Source organism: Trichoplusia ni, chromosome 8, assembly GCF_003590095.1.
Source record: "Trichoplusia ni isolate ovarian cell line Hi5 chromosome 8, tn1, whole genome shotgun sequence".
NCBI classification, from domain to species: domain Eukaryota; kingdom Metazoa; phylum Arthropoda; class Insecta; order Lepidoptera; family Noctuidae; genus Trichoplusia; species Trichoplusia ni.
Genome location: NC_039485.1, coordinates 4,099,759 through 4,121,528, shown reverse-complemented (window position 1 = coordinate 4,121,528; position 21,770 = coordinate 4,099,759). Strand labels below are relative to the sequence as shown.

Below are 21,770 nucleotides of genomic sequence, written 5' to 3'. Positions count from 1 at the left end.
AGTATGAAAAGTAAGTTACTAATTCGATTGCTATCAAAATAGAAGTACCTTGGTGAAGTAGAAGGACTTTTTAAGAACTTAAAAAAGGTGAACAATTTTTGTAATTATTTTTGCCTAAAACACACTTAAAAAATAAAACATGACTGAGAACCTCCGTCAAATAACAATAAAAAAGATTACCGAATAAAATATACCAGTTTCGTTTATTTACATAATAAGTAAAAATACCCTCTTGAAGCACCTGATATAATAATTTGTTCTGTCAGTTAATATCCTGTACTTATAGTATAAAGAAGTCCAGTTTTCTTTTATAAAGTCATGTAATTAAATATCTTTCGGCCGCGGATCCCGAAGTCTCTGACCTCTGTTACCGGGTAAGCAGGTAAGATATAAGTTACATCTACTGTTTGGCACGAAACACGACCGACGTTCGAGGATCTTGTTACTCAGTGATCGCTTCGCGGGAATGCTTGATGTATTTGTTTTAGACTGGATGTTATAAAGACTCCCGCTTTAAGGAATTGAATCCATCCGAAACATTCAAGCCATATGCGCTAAGACACCCAGTCTCAGGATAAGAATTCGTGAATTCTTCGAAAAAACAAATGATTTTCCTAAGCGGGTTTGCTGTGGTGACCTCAACCACTCGGAGTCTGGGTCTCTTTGTGCATGTGATTTGTATGTTGTAAAAACCCGAGACAGAAGGATTAAAATCCAAACTGCGGGAGTCGTTTTAAAAAAATATATGTTAGTTATGACCAAATAAAAGGTACTTGATTCGTGTCAAGATTTAGAGTAAATTTCCAAACTACACTAATTATAATTAAAAACAATGATGTAATATCTAGATGAATTTTATTATACTTTTCCAAAACATACAAACAATGAAATCGCACGTGACTATTGTATAAAAACATGAAAATTAAACAGATGCAGGCATGCGGCATTCATTGTCTGTCATCGCTATTCATAAATTCCACATACCGACGTTGTTTACAAATAATATAGTAATAGTACTGACAATGATGTAAATAAATAGACATATTGTACTGAGGTTATTCGCCCCTGTATGTAAATGTAACTTAGGGCCGGCGCAAACTTGGAGAATCGCAGCCGATATCTTTTTTACATACGAAAAACCAGCTTTAAAACTTTCTATTCAAAGCTGTCAAAAAATGACAATATGACTATACGCCGTCAAGTGTGTCCCTGCCCTTTCAGTAGATGTGAGATGAATTTAAATGGCGTATGAATTTTTAAACTTAAAACTGTATTTTATGATCTCTTGGTAGGCGTTGATAGGCTGATTTTATTGGTCTCATCAATGAAAGAGGCTAGTTTACTTTCTATTCGTCTATTTAGTGTCCATAATCTAAAAGCTCTAAGTTATATAAATAATTATTTATGTAATAAACGATAATCAAAGGAGTGCTTCCTTTGATTATCGTTTATAATTGTAACAACTGCGAACAATTTAAACGCAGAACAACTAAACATATTAATTTAAACAAACAAGTGTTTAAAAATAAAATTTAAATTAAGAACATCGTCAAACCAGTCACAAAAACAAAGTATTTAATCGATTACAATGACCTATCGTTCTATCGAGTATCGACATCTTCAGAATCGATTCGAAATGCAAAAAAAGTACATTCGCCGTACAGAGACGAAGGCGCGCTTCACTTGTGCCATTGACCTACTACAGGTTTTTCTTAAACTAACGGGACGGTACACTCGATCGTTTTTTGTTTACAAAAATAATTAAACGTGCACACAATACGTTGTACGTTCATAAAGTTTTATATTCAAACCGTTGCGTAGTGAATATTTGATGCTTATTTTAAATTTCGAATGTTATTTTCTTCTATTGTTTCTGGATAGATAATACCGTTATGTTTCTTGTGTTAGGCGATTTTATCATTATTTGTAATTGGTTTTTGTATGCTCGGTCATCTAACATAATTGTCAGTATAGCGTGAAAAACAATAAGAAGATCATTAATTAGGTCATACGAATCTTACTTAGTTAGATGTTAGATTGTTTATTACTAAAGGGGTAAATTGCGAAATAAAAATCAATTAAAAGTTATTTGGCAACATCGAAAAAGATTTCACTCTTTTTATGGTTGCCAACAATTTACAGATTTTTATGATCCCCATATGCAGCTAACAATGTAAATGGCACGTTTAATCTAATGAAAAAATTTTCTAACAAAAATGCAGTAAACATTTTTATGAGAAAAAATATTAAAATGCCATATTAGTCGATGTTACGTGTTGGTGTGAGTGATAGCCGTTAAAAAAATTGACGTCCAATAAATCAAGTTTCCTTCTAATGATTGGTAACATCCGTTCGTATTGGTGTAAATTAATATAAAAAGCGGTCAAGTGCGAGACGGACTCGCCCATAAGGACTCCGTGGCAGAATATTAATGTTCTTGTGGGACGTTGTTATTTCGGTTTATTTAATATAGATTTGTTTATTGAATTTCTAAATTGTGGTTTACAATTGATCTCGTATTAAAGACTTTTTTAAATTTTGAATTTGAAATTACTCTACACCTACTTACTCTAATCTAAGATGTATGAGTAAAAAATAAATATTTCAGATTCAGTTGTAAATATTTTTATAATTTTTGTGTGAAAACTTTTAATACAAAAAATATTTCTTGTTGTTTCGGAAAAGAGTGCCTTTGATATACCTTCAGATAGACAGACATTACGAATCCAAAAAGGGTTCAGTTTTTACCATTTTTCCAGGGAACCCTAAAAACTGTCAGTTTGTTCAGACATAGTAATAATATTACCATCAATTTGTATTTCCGATGTCAGTACTTGAGTATAATTTGTATGATAGATATTATAATAATTATCGTTTTCCGTAAGTTAAATATTTAAAGTTTAATTACGGAAGTCAATATCGGTGTTAAGTATTGCCATCCGAGTCTACCGACGGACAGTTATTTCTTTAATTAGTATATTTATCTCAATTGTCATAATATATAGGTAAATATACTAAATATGTAACTTTTGTGTTTTAAAGGAAAAGTAAGAAAGAGATATTTAAAATTATACCAAAAAATAGCTACTCCCTCGTATATTTAACATAGCACACCCAGGCCTATTTTTTTTTTATTGAATTTATGTAGCCTTTGTCACAACCGCAATACTAAAAACTCGCTATCAAAAACAGTTCAGCAGTTTTAATTGTACATAAATTCACACATACATCTTCAAACATAACCATCTATCAATCGCAAAAGAAAAAAAACTTATCGATTACAAAACAAGCATTTCTCATTACTAAATCAGCTAGCTAAACGATCGTGTTTTGTTTGTCTAACAGCTCTACCTTAATATTCTGTAGTATTACGTTACATTATTCAAATGAAGCGGTCCGGTAAGACTGCACGTAGCCGTCCAGTTTATGTAAATGCATTGTTTAATTAAAATTTATTTCGTTCTAGGGCGGAGTTAAAATTGTCCGATTCTGTTTCCTGGATTGCTGATGCCCACACTTTTGGAGGGATTCGTGTGGTCAGAGATGGTTAGGATTTATAGAAAGACTATTCGCCTTGCTATAAGTTTTGACTGTTTTATTAAGAGATTGTCCATACTACTCCATACAACAAAATGTTCTCAGAATTGATCTATGAATGTTGGTACTTGTTTCGGATTTTATTTTTACCGCTAAAACATCAAAATTAGTTGAACAGGAACAGGAACCTTGCCAGGTGTCTAATGGGAAAGAAAAATCATTTTCAAGAAATTATTTATCGCAAATGTCACTCAATAAAAGTTACCATATCTAATGATCTCTTCCCCTAAAAGTACGTAAAGATTTTCCTTCTTTATTTTACCGTTACTGTCTTACTGCAAATTCTAAAGTTCTTACGTAATAAAGAAAATTACTCGACGGGTACTCAATATTTACTCATAGAAACTAGTTAACGCTAATTGCTAAATGTTTAATCAAATATTGTTTATAACTTCGTGTCTTCAACCTTTGTTTCCTAAGTAATTCTCACTTTTGTCGCAATCTGTATACAAAACGTAGCCAAGCTAGTTGCGAAGTCGGGAAACCTGACCACGACAACCACTACCTTCACTAAAACGCATTATATACCAACCTAATGACATTTAAAAATGCACTTTACCCCTCAAAGATAACGTACACTTTCCGTTGTATAATAAATCGAGTATCAAATTCAGGTGCAAGCAAAATTGTTAGTTATGCTTAAGGTAAGAAGGATGAGTTTATGTTATAGATGACCAACATTGATAATAGAACTGTGAGAAAGAGACGCTCTAAAAACCGCGGATTTACTTACAGTGCACAATTGTATAGGAAAAATTGTAGGTATGTAATAACAGTCCACTCTGAAGCCGCCATATGAAATTAAAACCTTAAGGAATGGGCATTGTTACTGGCTATCAAGAAACTGGGAATAAGGAATAAGAACTTTTCTCTCGTGAATAGTTTTTTGTTGATTCAATTGTTTATCGATAAGTAAGTGTATTATCGAGTAAAAAGTGAGCTGAGCTGTGGTATTTAGATTTAAATGGATTCCAACAGATTATCTTAGCTGGTATTATTGTTTTTAAGTTACATACCAGAGCTTTTTGCAAAGCCACATTTTTTAAACTTGTGCATTATTTATGTTACCTGTTTTCCGAATCGTAGAAGCTATTGTAGTGTAACGAACATTTTCGATCAAATGGTATTAGTTATAAATTTCACTGTATCTACTCCTTATTTCCTACTAGCTGTTGCCCACGACTTCGTCCGCGTGGTTAGGAGATTCTATCTATCTATCTGAATTCTATCTATCTTGTAGGATTCAGTCAGCGTTTGCAATGTAAGCGCAAAAAATGTGTTTTTTTACGACCTCACATTAGAAACCTCAAAAATTGTAGCCTATGTGTTATTCTGATGTATAAGCTATATTATGGTAAAGTTTCATTCAAATCCATTCAGTAGTTTTTACGTGAAAGAGTAACAAACATCCATACATCCATACTTACAAACTTTCGCCTTTATAATAGTAGTAGGATTTTTACAGTCTCCGATCAGATTTAAAGTATCAAGAAATTATATAACTAAACCAATAATAGACACATCGCTTTTTTTCGGATGGGAATTAACCAAATTAGTCCTCTCGCTTTGGGTCGAGAAGAAGGGAGTTTCAGAATTTTACTGCCCAAAACCCACCCATGTTCCATCCTTGGCCTTTTTGTGTTCCTCGCCGCTGTAACCCTTTCGGACAATTGCGCTAGCAATACCCCTGAGGTAAAGCATTAAAAATTAACTATCAAAATAACAAGAAGCTTCAACAAAAACTAATTAGTACAGCTACTCCGTGATTTATCACCAAACACGTTACACAAATAGAAAACACAATGATCTCATTAAAACAAAAACAATATCTTTTGTCTGAAGACAAATTGGCATTCATTAACTAATGGACTACACCTCGCCTCACCTAGTTATGTTTATTGCGTAATTTTTTCAATGAATGTTATCATACTTTTTGATGTATACTCATTGCATAGCCCAGTTTAAATGGTACTGGCCATCATTGCTAATCTTCACAACTTGGCAGATTAATGACTACTATTTTTAAAACATATATTATTAGTTCTCTTTTACATAATACTGTCCTTGATGTGTTAGAAGAATGTATTGTATTGAGAATGTTTCGTGCTTCAATAGTAGCATTAATTATACTAACTTTTCCTGTAACTTTGTCTGGGTTAACACAAATTCTAATAAAAATTTTGAATTTTATACCTCTCGATTAAGGTTTTTAAGAATTAAGCTTCAGAAAATAATTTATGGTATAACATTTCTAAACATGAAGAAACGCATTTTACCTCTATCCATATTAGTATAGGTTAACCTGATTAGCATTTACTTGAAGCCTTCGAATGGATTTTATGAGAAATAATTTACAATTAGGTAAGTGCAACTTGTGCTTCTGCAAATGACACTGGTTCTTAACGATTGTGGGATCGTTTACGTATACATATGCTAAGTAAACTTTCGGTTTTGGAAAAGTGCTAGCTTAAAACCCAATCCAATTAAAAACATCAGCCAAGATGCCATGATATACCTAGTCTGTAAAGGGTCTTCATATACAAATTCGAGTACAAAACATACTGTTACCATTGTATCTTACAATCAGTTTATTACTGTACTGCAGTCACACTAACATGATATTAAATAACGCATAACGGTCCATACATCTCAACCTTAGAATTAGATACAACCCACATGATTCGTAAACCTTGAGGCTACAAAGATTTCCTTGAGAAGTATTTGCTCACATGCCCACACATTGCATGAAATACTAGCCCCCGTACCATGAGATCAAAAAAATCGCCTGTGGTCTTTGTAAGCGAGATGACAAATGTCTGTCTCTTATCGTATAGTTGATGTAGTACAAACTTCAAGACTATAAAACGGTTCTGTGTCACTTGACAAGGCATCTTCCTATCCGTGAAAAGTTCTCACCTGAGAATTTTTCAGCAATAGGAAGCTTCGTGATGATGGTTTTCTCTACCTAGCCTCTTTTATGCATGTGTATATGAATTCAAAAACAAATTGGTGTGCCAATAGGTATACGAACCTAAGACTTGGCAGTCCAACGGTCTTACCACTAGGCATTCGGCTAGCTGACCACTACAATATTGTATAAGTAGCGACATCTCGCTTACACAATGAAAAGTTTCCATTTCAATGTTTCATGGTACAAGGTTTCCTTCTGAATACAGCCTTTAAGCTTTGTTATCCATCTATTATGATGTAGAGCAGCAAACTAAGTTACAGTTACTGATTGTCCCCCGTGGGTGTAGGTTGTGATACGGTAAGGGAGCTAGGATGGTCTTTTGATATGAGCCTAGATAGGAAATAGTAAAATGCTGTTTGTTGTGCCTGGAATTTATTGAAACTGGTGGTTTAAAATTAAGTATAGGATAAAAAGTGTTATTTGCCTGAAATACTATCATGATAGTTGAAATTTGAAGGATCATTAATAAATTGTAACGAAATTAGGAACACGTTTTACTAATGAATGAATCTAATGACGAATGCTAAATTAACAATTAAATAAGCAGGAAAATAACCTTGAATTAAATTTGGTGGCATAACGTTAAGTTTAAAAATTAATACCAAAGCAAAACTAAGTATCTACTAAGCATCAAGTAAGTATACGATCAGCACTTAATATCAAAACAAACAATGCACACATTTAAGATCCAGGCCAAGACCTTTTGAGCGATAGTCCTAAATAACTCAAACTTCATAAAATTGCTCTTGATATTACTCCAATTCATTTCAAAGTCCTCATTCCCCCTGACTAAGTACTAGATCCTAATCCTAGAACATTCAGGTAATACAGTTATGAAAACAACGTCACGAGTTAAGCTCACGTCAAACATTCATCAAGTTCAGTCTAATTCCTTCCTGGACCCGTACTATGAGACTTGAAACTGATTTGTACTAAAACTGCTTCTGTGGAGAAATGAGACGGTGCTCTATGCCAGGTATTGCGCTATCTCTTTTCTACAACGACAACAGCCCTGCGTTAAGATCTCGTGGTAGAAGTTTTGTAGTTTTAAAGGTATTAAGAAAACATGAAAATATTTATTACTGACAGTAATAAATGTATAACAGCTATGCAATTTGCAAAGAATGAAATAATTAAGAAGTACTAAAAGTTTAACTGTTCTTTGCACGTTCCCTGGAAGTTTACCGCTGCGGTAATTACTTGTTTTAAGTGTCACTGTTTGAATGGAAAGTTTTGACATTCGCTTTGTTTATTGTATTCACTATTCACTTAGTAATTATTATAGAATTAAGTTATTTTACTCGGGGTATGGTCATTTTTATTGGTTATTTGTTTTATTAAAATTGTCAGCGTTATTATACAAATTGGAAGCGGTGATTGGACGATCTAAAATCACAGCAAGTGGGCTGGTTTCATGAGGCCCAGGATCTCTATTTAGAAAGTTATGTGAATTAGAGATTTGTGTGAGACCTTTTCCCAGTGGCAGGGCACAGTGGGCTAGATAAAAAAATACCCAAATGGACAAATGCAATTTTTCGAGGAAATAAATGTTTATTTAAAAATCCTCTTACTATTTCCATCCAACGTCAGCTCTGCGTCTATGGCTAAATTAATAACGAAAATCCTATTGTTTCAGTGTTTAAAAATCATTACTTTATGATAATTAATATTTAACGAGTACCAATAAACAACCACACCAAGCTTAACCTAATAAATTGAGTAAGTAAAGTTATTCCCAAATCCCGTTCCTGTGTAATTGTTGACAGTGCACTAAGTCACGTAATAGCTATAACGAACACACGAGAACACCATTATGTTCGTAACTGTTGTAATTATATGCACACGGATAAGGAGCTGGATGAATGAAAATATATCGTGTAGAATTTGGCATGTAGAGGAAGAATAGTGCATATGTTTGGGTCGTGAGCTCCTTATTTTGTGTTTTTGATTTCGTATCCAAAGGGAAAAAACGGAACCCTATTGTCAAGCCTCTCATGGTCTGCCCGTCCGTTTGTCATCTATCTTATAAATCGCTGTAGGTAGACAGTTTTAATTTTCAGTTGGCAAGGAATCTGTAGTGATTTTCGAACTGCAAAACTGCTCAAATATGCCAGAATCTGAAAAGCAGTTACAAAAGCAAAACTATCTGACATTTTAAATTTTAAAAATACTTCTTATAACTGTTTATAAACATATTACGGATGCAATATTAATTAAGAATAACATTTTTTTTCTAGTCGTGTAAAAAGCTTTTTGCAGCAAAACAAAATTCAAAACTCCAGCGGTCTGTTTGCCTATGACCTATCGTAATAATCTCCTTTACTTGAGATGCGCCTAAGCAAGACGGTACCTGTATCAAATCTAGGTCGCACAAACAAATGACTGCAGGTCATGGGTCATACTCATAGGCCACTTTTGCTATCTAGATCGTCTTTTATTTACAGTGCTCAGTCAAATCACTGTTATTGTCAAGTTCTAGGTGTATTACTTGAAGTCGATGGGTCACACTTTAATAATAGCTTTTAGTATAGTTTTGTGTTGAATTCATGTATTGATATTACTGAAGGAAGATGAAAATGTGTTTTATACATTCAATTTGGAATGCTTCGTAAATACAACAGTTTGGGTCCAAAGATAGAGAATATTATAGTAGACTTCAAAATTAATTAATTGATGTATGCGATCTACGAAGTTTAATTAGTTTGTTTTAATTGGTGAGAATGTGTTCTGAATTGATTTTAGCTGAATCAAAAGTAGAAGTCGAATTCCATATTTTTCGAAAAAAAGAACTAAAGTTTCGTGTGCTGCCTTTCTTTGATGATTTTTTATGCAAAGAGAGTAAGGTCCTTATATCAACTGCAGATATATTGCGGCTGATATAACCAACAATGACACTACCCCGTATTTTATATTCCTTGCCAAAATCAAAACCATCCCTATACATATCCACTTAAGATCGAAAACTGAATGGCGTTAAGGAACATCGCATTGAAAATGTAAAAACGGAGTCACGTGTTGCTTTCCAGACGTGACCGGCAAATGAAAGAGACATCCTTATTCTGGATATATTTCTAAGAAACCGCCTGTACTTTCCTTACTAAAGAAAAAGCAGCAAAAGTGTTGGCAGAAATGATTGCGTAAAATCTATTGCCGTTATTATTATATTTCCAAGATGGTCGATGTTGGCGGCAAAAACCAATCCTTGTATGGAAGACGATTGCGTATTTGAACGTGATTTTGTGACTAATTTTTAGCTGTTTGTTTGGCGTGGCGCTTTTACTTGGCGTTTTATGGCTAATTCGATGTTATATCCTTCGTGAAACTGAAATGACTACGAGCTGTCGGCAAATATTAAGAAAAAATCTTAAATAATGTTCCCGTCAAACAAATTCGTTTTGTTAATGACAAAAAAAAGAATTAGAGTCAGTCAAACACAAATCAATTTTTCTACAAGTTTTCAAAATCGTAATAACAAATGCCTCAAAGTTCTAAAATCTAAAATCTGTATTTTATGAAATGGTAACTCATTTTAAATCTATTAATTTATTGTTCACAGATTCCAATATGGCGGAACGATTATGAGGTCCAACGGCGAGGGACTTCTAGGTAAGTTGGAAATATAAATGTTTATCCAATGAAACATGTTTGTACACATAATAGGCCCTGATTAATCAACTATCTGTATGAGCAAATCCTCTAGAGGCGTGGCTTAAGGAATTGGAGTACGACCCACGCTTTACAAACATAATAAAGCCATTTAATTTATTTTGACAAGACTTGATGATTTAGATTCGCTCTACATTTCGTAACAGGTAGCAACGATTACTTCACAGCTGTGATATGTGACATGTACTCGATCCTAACTCACGTCAGTCGTATCGAGTATCGAGTTCTCGTCGTAAATCGATTCGGAGTTAGACCTCTGATGAAATTGAGCAACTAGCTTCAAAACGGTCAAATATAACAGGTTGGTCATGTATAATCAAGAGTAATAATCGTTAAAGTTCTAGTATCTTAGATTTTACACAGATAAGATCTTATTTCACTTGCTACTGTGCTGTTTTGAGGAATTCGAGTTCGCTAACGTTTCAATTCTGCGTAGTTTGCTTTCTTGGTAGCAACCAGCGACTAAGACTGGTATTGTGTTTTCTGTAATAAATCCTATTTTGACGCGTTCTGAATGTCTAAGAACAGAATTTCGTATGTTCAAATCCTTTAGCTTTAATCCAATCAAATATTTGGTATTGCAACATTGTATGCACAGAAATATGACATTAATATAATACATTAATAAAAAGAAAACCTCGCTTAAGAAATTCGTAAAACTTCAAATTTAAACTGACCTCCGATTTCATCATGAACATTCCATCAGAGAGATCAAGTTTCATTGTTCTATTCAAATCTGCTTAAAATCAGATTTTTATCTTTCATTATTTTTTATCTCTCCATAAACGTTCACAATGCCTTACTAACATGTCAGCACTTAGTATAGGGATCGACTGTTCTGCTACCATTTTCTTTCAAGCCAACCACATATTTTGCGCGAGGTGTTACAAATTCTGCCTGCGGGCCGCCTAACAATACAGCATGTTCAACTTGTACACTCTACAGTGTGTTGTATAAATTGGTTACGCCAGTTAACTTACGTCCAGTGAATAAGTAAGCGTCAGTATTACGGAATACTCAAATAACGATCGATTTTAATGTAAGTATTAGTCATGGCGGAAGAATTTGTGTCTTGGAGTCAGTTGGAGTATTGTTACGTTACATTCGCTTGCAGTTTTTACTGTGGGAATGTAAAGTAGCTTATCGCGATGTAATTTAATGTCAAGTTCGTAATTTGAAGTGTGTTGCTTTGTTTTTAAATTGTGTAGTGTTTCATGTTCTTACTTTTTTAATTGTTGTTTATTGAGGTTTAAGTATTTTCTTACGTTGTAACGGCCATCTTATTTTGTTTCTAATTATTTCATCATTGGCCTAGCCTTTTCCCAACTATGTTGGGGTCGGCTACCAGTCCAACCGGTTTTAGCTAGGTACCAGTGTTTTACAAGGAGCGACTGCCTATCTGACCTCCTCAACCCAGTTACCTGGGCAACACGATACCCCTTGGTTAGATTTGCTGTCAGACTTTATCAAGCTTCTGACTGCCTGTAACGACTGTCAAAGATGTAGGAATAACAGCCGGGACCCACAATTTAACGTGCCTTCCGAAACACGGAGGAACTCGTTATGACAAAGATGGTCACCCATCTACGGACCAACCGCGTCAAGCATAGCTTAACCTGTGATCGAATCACTTATGCGCTTTTAGCTTAGCCACGAGCTCCTCGTGGCTAAGCTATAACCGCTTTCTATAACCTCGTTTCTAATTATTTAATGGTTAGAATAAAAACTGCTACTAATGTGTAAGTGCCAAAAGTTATAAGTATGGAAGGATGTTTGTTAATCCACCGAACGGATTTTCACGAGTTTTAGCACAAAGATAGTTTAGGTTAACACTTGAGATAGTTTTTTCCTAGATTTTGTTTCCGTTAGATCATTTTTGTTTTGTAGTGAATTAATAAAATACCGTATACCAAAAAAATTAAACATCAATATTTAATCAACCTGACACCAACTTTCATTGATTAATAAAACAACATAACATTCTCAATTTAAAAGACATAAAAAAAGCAACACGATTCGAAAATTAAACGACGAAATTAATAAAAACATAAAAACAAATGTGTGTATCAAATCTCGCGCCATGATGGCGTACAATTAAAGTATACACAATACCTATTAATACGCAAACCGTTAGTCCGAAAGAATTTCCCGAACTTACTCAACTTGGGTCAGAGTTCATGAACTTGTCTAGCATAACATATCCATCTGATACGGGTATTATAGTACTTAATTCAATGTAATCAACTGTACTAGAACGTGAGGTGAATAAGATTGATTTTTAGAGCATTATTATTGGGATGGCGTTATGTGATGTTATTCGTGTGACGTCATTTTGTGTGGAGTTTGGGTGTAGATATGATTATAGCCTTTATTTACGACTCTCTTGATTTGCTATTATTAGCTACGTAGGTCTTCTGTTATGCAATATAACCATGGAACGTAATTTTGTTTTTGGAGCATATACTGGAACTGACTTCTTTGATATTCTAAACTCATCTTTATAATATGAGTAAATGTAATTGTTACTTCAGACACTTGAATAAATGACTGCACGTCTTTCAAGTAAATCATCTTTCGACTTGAAAGTTAAGCTAATGATCTAAGGCTTCCTAAACCACATACCATTACCAACATAAGTAGCATAGTTGAAAGTGGAAGAACGTGTTGAGTAATTTCACCTTTCAACCGACTAAGGCTACCTGAAAAACCTAACGAGCGAGTAAAAACAAGCACTAAACTTTTTCTGCTCACTACCGGTACATTATCAGGCGAGCTTAATTTAGTTCGCCTTCTAAATCGGCTCATTGAATACCAAATCGCAGTAGACCACACGTACTTCTGCACGCTACTCTGAAATCGCATTAAGTAAATCTTTCACAGGAACACGGACCTTTAAAGCTAATAAGGTCTTTACAATGGCGGTACGGGCTTTTCAAACTCTTGGCTTACGAAATATATGGATTGAATTTACGCGCGTTAACGATAAATCTGTAGTAATAAGGTTGGTATTAGTGACCTGTATAGCTTTATATGTATTAGAATGACGGCCATTAAGGTCGACGCGATGGAGTAAATTGTTTCTAATAATATGATCTTACAAGATCTGATCTAAATTGCATTTCAACATTAGATGGAGTATGAGTGATGTAGTAAGAAACTATAAAAATAGCCGATTATAAATATTCGAAGACTCTGTTTTGTAATCAAAACAAAGTACGTGTATGATGCACATGCAAATTCAAAACTGGAATGGCAATCATGCAATCGATAATTACCGTGAACGTCGAACCTGGTCTGCATTAACCTTTACTTCGTTTATGCAAATTTCTTCATAAGTAACAGGCAAGAATTCCTCTCATTACTGTTCTATGTAAACGTTTAAAACCGCCACAAGTACGTGTCCGTGTGTTTCCCCGTCGAGTTCTCGCCATAACGGTACGGAGCTGGCGCCCTCGTTTCGAGGTGATAATGCTTCCGAAACCGATACCTGATTGGCCCAAGGAGCAAAGGGACTTATAATTGGTAAGATAAATTGTACCGCGAAAATTGATCGTGCAGCCAATAATAAAATGGCTATTCACGTAACTCTTACACTATCGACTGCAATCCTTAATTGAATTCCAACGAATGAATTGGAAGGTGTTACAAAAATGGTTTAGTTCAATAAATTGCTTGAACGCTTGCTTTTATCAATTTGTATAGATAGAAAACAGTGGTCCAAACTTTTGTATTGAATGTATAGACCACAATACCTAGAAATTCAAAAGTAATTGTGACATGCCTTTTTTTTATCGACAACATTAGCATTGAACTAAATAAGCGAATGCATTGTAATGTATCTGTACTAAATATTACTGAAAATGGTGATCCTCCTTTTGATGAAGCTTCGAATGCTGTTAATCCATCGCAAGACCCATTGTTCGTTTTAACTTACACTGATGAAGATTTGTTAGCCAAGCATCTTTGTACTGTTTTGTCTTTAAGTTCTCATTCCCAGGGTTCATTAGAATATTGTAATCTAATGTATTACAGTATATACCTTGCGTATTGTATGTCAGTGAATGTGTCCGTTTGTAATTCACAATCGTATCTTTCGTCTTATTTATATCTTTGGTTCGCTTGTAACGGTCCCTTTATCATCTTATCAATCAGTTTGTTTCTCATGCATTTATAGTATTGTCTTTATTCGTTTTAACTAAAATATCTTAGAGCTTTTTTGGTGTGTTCATGTTTGAAGTACCATGTTCACTTTTGTTGCTTTTGTCTTCGAACTATGAATATTTATGCAACTGTTTCTTTAACAGGAAAAAACAGCGTGAGAAATTCTATTATTTATATTGATTATACTGCAGCTTTTATGCTTTTACGATGGAAGTTCATCTACACTGTGAAAAATTTAAATTTTCAATATTTTTATAATCTCGGCATTATTATTGTGTGCCATAACGCATTTGCTTGGCTTTTAAAGTCAATGTGGGTCAAAATTTAAATTTCAAATTTAGTTCTTAAGGCTTAGCTGTGTTACATCAGGTGCAAGTCATCATAATCATCACCGGCTAATGGTGTTATTATACAGGCAGTGTCTATTGACAGTATGTGGTCTAAAGCCCACTTGCTTTGTCCATTCAATCCGGTTCCTAATTAGTCGTCACTGTTTACTTAATAGAAAACTATTTCGTAATCGATTGACGAAGTTGTATTGTTTAATCTTATAGATTGCCATAAAGATGATTGAACATTAGAACCGTTAGTGAGTTCTTAGAACAGTATAGTTTAGCGAGTCTGCCTGTTTTTAATTAATGTAATATCATTGCCTATGCGGAATCAGTTTTGACCATTAATTCTGTTAATATAACCTTCAAACATAACTGCTTGAATGTTATAACTGTTTCGGTATATTTAGTAGCGGTTTGTTAGCTGCAGTTTCGGTATGCTTAATTAATTATGAATTATCTTTTTTCATACTTTTACAGTTTTACACTAACGTTGTTCAGAACTTGACGAATATTCTTAAGAACAAATTTGTAAGTGTTTTGATTGCATACTTTATATATGTATAACACGCTTGGGTGATCAATCATAATATTTTACAAGTGTAAACTTCGGTAAGCAATAAAAAGCTCGAAGATAAGGAAACTAAATGTAATAATTTATAGCTAGATAATTATAAAGCCAACTTACAGTTGACATGAAAATCGGAATTAATATCAGCAATTAAAGTGGGTGTCATTGCGCAAGACTTGGACCGTACCGTGCATCAAATATGCCTCGTCGATTCTAATAATTACGTAATGCCAATGGACATATTTAATAACTTTCACTCGATTTGAAATCCACCTGAACATAAACTGAACCAATGTAATCATGTTAATTTTTGCACTAATTGTGTTTACATAAAAATCTACTAAGAATCGTAACGTTTCATGTAAGCTCTTATAGAACTCCATCGTTATGATTACTCGATTTCGCATTAAGCAATCCGATTAAAATTCAGTTTAGACTTTCTAGCTATTGCAATTATAAATATTGATCAATATCTACTGAAGTACTGTTGGTCGTAGCAACCTACACAAAGGGTGTTATAAATATCACCTCGTTTCACTTAACGACATCTACCGTTTATGAAACTGCATCCAATATTATATGAAGCACGTTTTGGAGTTCGTCGTTCGTCAAATTATATTAATTGATGTCTGTAAACTGGTTGTGCGCTGTCCTAAATTCGGTACAACCTGTTCTGGCGGCCGCACAAACTTCACCGCTACTTGGGTCGCCGTCGGTGCCTTTTTTGGAAGCCTACACGTGTTCCATCTCCCGTTTCGCATCATCAATGGGTATTTGTTCATCAAATGTAATGAAAATATTACGACTTGTATGTATTTATTCTCGTTTACCGTTCGCTGTGCTTAATAAGTTGTATGTTTCAATTGTTTTTGTGCAGAGTCGTACCTAATACTTGTAATATGACGGATGCCGCAGAGATTTATGTTGCGACATCCGAATGACTAAGAGTGAATCATAAAACTGATAATTTCTAGGAAATTGTTAAGAAATCTTTACATCCGCGGGTTAATTGTCGGATTATTTGTGCTGTTGGGATTTAAATGAATGATCAACAGTACCTACTTGTACTCAGACTTACAGTTATGTTTATATAGAGAGCTAAAGTTTTAAACTTGAAATCGATTTGGTAGAGTCATCTCTAATCGATTGCTACTTGACAAAGCAAATATCTCTATCAAGTCGATGCGCTGCATAGATTGCGGTACAATCGCCAATCTTCGATATACCGACCCTAAATTCCGATCGTGGCGATTCTCGATAAGCGATACGTAAACGTTCTCGATTGTCTGGTACCGTTCGAGGGTCTATCGTTAAATTATCGCTCACGTTTCGCTACTGAGACGGCGCCCTAGTATTACGGTATTGGAATACTCATAGCAATAGTCTGAACGGCATCCGACAGTGACACGGGCGCGAATGTTATGTACGATGACGTCAGAGCATAAACCGTGTCCGTATATGTTTATGACCTTTTGAATATCACGAATGCAGTATCTGTGGCGGTGTTAACTGTGTGTAAGATTACTTCGTCATGTTCCTTGACTTGTGTTGTGGTTCACATGAACCATCTAATGAATAGTCCGTGGAAGGGACCGCGTCTATTGTGTGGATGGAATGCTACTAAACGGTATACTGGGGAGGTCTAAGGTGTAACGTCGTATGAAGAGTAATTTGAGTTGGTTTGTTGAGCAGTAGAATATTACATAAATAAAAGAGATGGGAGATGATTAAAGAGCTTTTTTATAAATATTTTTGCTTTACTACTTCAAGAATTGAACCATTTAGGTAGTTAACTACTTTTCCTGCTCGTAGATAATATTGATTCAAAGTCTGAACTTCTATCTAGACCCCACAGGTTTTACTTTCGACCAATCCTTTCTATGTATCTATTTACTCTCATTTCCAGAGCACTACCATCTGCAGTCGAAAAAGGAGATCATTTGTAAAACGGCTTTCGCCGGCGACTTGTTGATTTATTTTCTGGTTTACACTGAATGTGTGGTACATGCGTTGTTTACGGTTCTCTCAAAACAGTTTTCCGTACTACAAACTTATTTATGCAGTTGACACTTTCGCTAAAACACTGCCATTACTTCATAAGCTGACAAATTTGTTCGAAAAAAATTAGTTTCGAATTTCGTCACTGGTAAAACTAATGCTTTATGTTTTAAATCACCAATAATTTCAGCAGATGATATTTCATCAATAAATTAACAGTTATAGACGTATAAATAAATATTTATGCAGTTTATAAAATTGACAGCAGTATAATTAATCAACTCGTTTTGTACGATATGATTTATGCGAAGGCAATTTGCGTCTTTTTAATTTGAAGTGGGGACAGATATTTACGTCTTTTCCTATGAATGGCTGATACAGATGGTGGTAAATGTTATGGATAATAATTATGAGATCTTACCATTATAGGTGCGTCGATTAACTTAATTAAAGGGACTTTCATTGCTGCTAAAAAAACAATTCTTTGTATGTCATAATGTTATTAAAATCATAGGTTTAAACTGAACCGATGCGCATAATACTCGTACTTACTACTTGTAAAGCGAAACGTAATTTTATTTATCATAACCCATTATATATAGTCAATAAATCGTCAAAAGACAGGTTGATTCTCGGAGAAGATTTAATATTATTATGTGATCTCAAGAGTCACGTAACGTCTACGGAAACACTGAATGCCTCGAATAAATATATCCACTTACAATTACTCGGAAAGGGAAGAGAGTAGACTCATCTGTCAAGTTTAATTGACAATAGTATACTTATAGAAATGAACCGTAATTTAATTGAAATTATTAGACTAAATAAAGCCATTGATTTACCTTAACGTTCGAATTATGTAAAGTAAGTTAAGTATTCTCTATTGGGTAACACGCGGTAACACCTTTCAACTAATAAATCGTCACAGCTAATGGACAACCAATGTTACGCGTCGGTGTAATGCGCGGCCGTCTTAACTAAAATAACAATGTTTGTCGACATTTCATTTGTGGGCGTTCTCGCTAAAATTGGCTTCTATTACACCGTTATATTTTGACGTCATCGTTGTTCCGTATATACGGATTTTATTAGTGGGTGTAGGCAATTTGTTGAGCGGTTCACGAGATTGAAAATTGTTGAATTAATCATTGTGATTATATCAACGTGGTCAGGTGGTCTGTTGATACGAAGAGAGGTTGAATAACTTTGGTATTTTGGAACTTCCGCACTATTAATCATATATCTCGAAAGGTTTTTATCTCTTTTTCGTTTTTAACATTACTTTGCACATGATAACAGCATGTTAACTAATGATACGAGCAAAGACGTTCGATTCTTCATGGAGGCTGGATTTCGTTAATCAATTTTCTATCGAACTGTGTGTGCAAGTTTGATGAGAAAGCGATATGCCACTACTCGTTTTGTAGCGCTCCATCCCGCTCCCGCTAACAGCTCACTGTACAGACATAGGTCAAAGAAAATTTATTAACTAGACATGTGTATTTTAATTATAGTAATGTGCTGATCGTATATTGTGCAAAGGGACTGTGTAAGCGTAGGGTTTTCACAAACGTTTAAGCTATAATTAAAAATAAATAATAACAGCTGAGTTTCAGGTACAAAGTGTGTAAAGGTTGTGAAATTGGACTTATGCTTGATTTGTTTTTAATCCAGTTCATTTTTTAAATAACATTTCAAATCAAGGCTAATGACGTTAGTTTGAATTCTTTTTAAGTACTTACTACCGTCTACACACACCCAGAAAAAGCATTCGTAAAACATCGGGATTGGAACCCGCGACACAACTTGCTCAGTGGTTTTTGTGGTCTGTATAAATGTTGGCTTTTATCGAAATAGAAAAAAAAAATGCTCTAAAGCGCAAAATCCAGTTCCAAACTATCAACTTTTTATATTTGTTGTAAATTGTTTTACGGTAAGACCGCCTTGTAAGTACTTGCGATTATTGCCATTATTCTGCTTTCAGATCGCAACGCTTCGAGCTATGGTAGCCGATACCTACCAATTAACTGTAGTTTATTACTAACAATGATTACTTACGCCTGATTGTGGAGGAAGAGATCTTATTTTGTTTTTTACTATCGAAATAATAGCGGGTCGGTGTTTGATGTTTCGTAAAACATTGTATTGAAATTATCGTGCTTTTGTTCTGCGGTTTTAATGTTATAAACTATAGAAAGTCACTATTGATAAAATATAAATGCCGAATTAATTTATGTGAAGTATACTAATAATTGTATTTAATATTTTTTTGGGTATAACATTATTTTTATGTAGACCACTGTGTCCCACTTATGGGCAAAGGCCTGCCCGACTCCTTTCACGATTTTTTATCCTGGGCCACTTGGAACCAGCCCATGGAAATTTGCCATCTGTCAATAAATTTGATTAAAAAATATCATCACCGCTATTGTTATAGGCCCGTAAAATAAAATGTCGGCTAAAAAGTTAATAGAAGCGATAAATTTTATTTCACCTCGCACAATTGATTTGACCAACTTAAGTGGCACACTTGGCAACCCTATCGCAGTGCTAGTTTCTTACACATTGTAAACATTCTAAGTATCAACACAACACTGCCTGACCCACTTCTAACAATCGTATTTATACATATCTATAATTACACTACACAGGTATATCGAAACGGCTTTAGAAAATTAACAATTCAATTGTGTCTCAACTTAGTTCAATACGAATAAAAACTTATTAAAGTCCACATTGTGTGTAGTGGAAAAAGTCGATTAAATTTCAGATCGAGTAATTTTATCGATTACAATCGATTTGTTACGATGCAGTTTTGCGAGCTGCGATTCTGCGCTCTAGACTTACTATTACATATCTCTTGAAAAAAGATACGTCGTGGTGGAAGGGAGACGCAATTCTATACGCCATATAGTGCTGTCCCGCTTCCACGATAAGAAGAGATATCACGTTAACAGTTGGTAGTAGGCCGTCTAGACTCGAATTGTAAATTGCTTATTTGAACCGCATTACGTAAACGAAAACGAACTTTTTTTTAATAAACCACTTTTGTTATTGTCAATTATGTGTTTATTATGTGTGTTAGTCAGCGTGAAATTCGTAAAACAATTGCTTTCGCAGTTTTTCCCTGATTATCGCATACTTTACTATTTGTGTGTCCGTTATGTCACTATTTTCACCGTTTTTTTTCGTTTTGAAATTTGAATTCTTTGACGCTACGGAATTATTTCAGAATGTTATTGTGTGTTTATAATTTTACTATGGCAGTCGTCGGTCTAATTGAAAATTGTAAATAAAAGTGAGAAAAAAGTGTTATCTATTAAACGGTTATTGTCTGTAATTTATCAATATATTCTTCTTTAAAAGCTGATTTTTATATTTCATACATTGTTAATGAAAGGCAGTTTTATACTTTTAGGTTGTTTCTTTCAGTTAGTTCTCCATCGCAAGAGCACGTTGAGAGCTATGAAGGGTGGACAAATCAGTATAATTCTTCTCATTCAAGAACCTTAGCCTAAGAAGCAATTTAAAGTAACGGGAACTCTAAACTTAGCTTAAGAGATGACCATTTTTATGATTGGTTTTATAAAACTTAATGTTTAACAGTAAACCTTAAGTAAAGCTAAGCATTTATGTGTTCTTACACTTAATCTTTGACAACTTAAATACGTGATACGACTATTTTAAGACGTACTTGATTGTAATTCTTTCGCGTCTTTACCCGTTAAAATGGGGAAGACAGCGTGATACTTAACTGTTACTTAAAATTGATATACGTTGTATTGTTATTTACTACATTATTCGAGAAACGCTGTTCCCTAAAAATAACTTAAGCGTCACCTACAATGTAAAAAAATATCAGCTGAGTACAACTTTTACCACTTCAAAAAATAGCTTCCCGCAGGCAAAACGTTACGTGAATCATGAACTAATCATTCATAGCAAAATCATCCTGTCTAGTAAAAGCAGATCTCATAATAATTCCACCAATCACGTAAGCTATACAACCTGCAAAACAAAGGGTTTATACATTCACGTGTTAAGCTTAATATCACATAAAATGTATGGGCTCGTCACGACACCACCGAATCATGCGCATGACTCGTAAACCACAAGTGGGTCATCCTTCGCATTGCGATATACGGATGCGTTTAGATAGAACTATTGTATCATCTTATAGGGCTGTCATATGTGAAGAATTTATAACTGTAAGGTTACAACGAGTTTCGGAAAAGCTGGGACGTATTTGAAATGGTCCGATGAACGTGGCTTTAGAGATGAACCCTTTCTCATAACTTGGGTACAGTATTTTGAACAAATAAGTCATTGAAAAATACATTTCCTTAAAATAATGGTCATGTGACTCCTTATTTAACTTTAAAGTCTTGGTGTTCTCAGGCTGCATCAGCCTGTTAATAAAGTTGTAGATTGAATTTTAGTGTTTTTTGGTCTGATTTTAGATGACGATTGCGCT

General features: G+C 34.3%; 1 protein-coding gene across 1 annotated transcript in view; it reads left to right on the top strand.

Annotated features, from left to right (window-relative positions):
- Positions 1–21,770, top strand: part of LOC113496481 (cadherin-99C) — a 156,150-nt gene that overhangs the window by 48,623 nt on the left and 85,757 nt on the right. Inside the window, exon 2 of the mRNA XM_026875721.1 lies at positions 10,125–10,174. The gene's annotated coding sequence lies outside the window, so the exon portion shown is untranslated. The remainder of the gene's footprint in view (positions 1–10,124; positions 10,175–21,770) is intronic.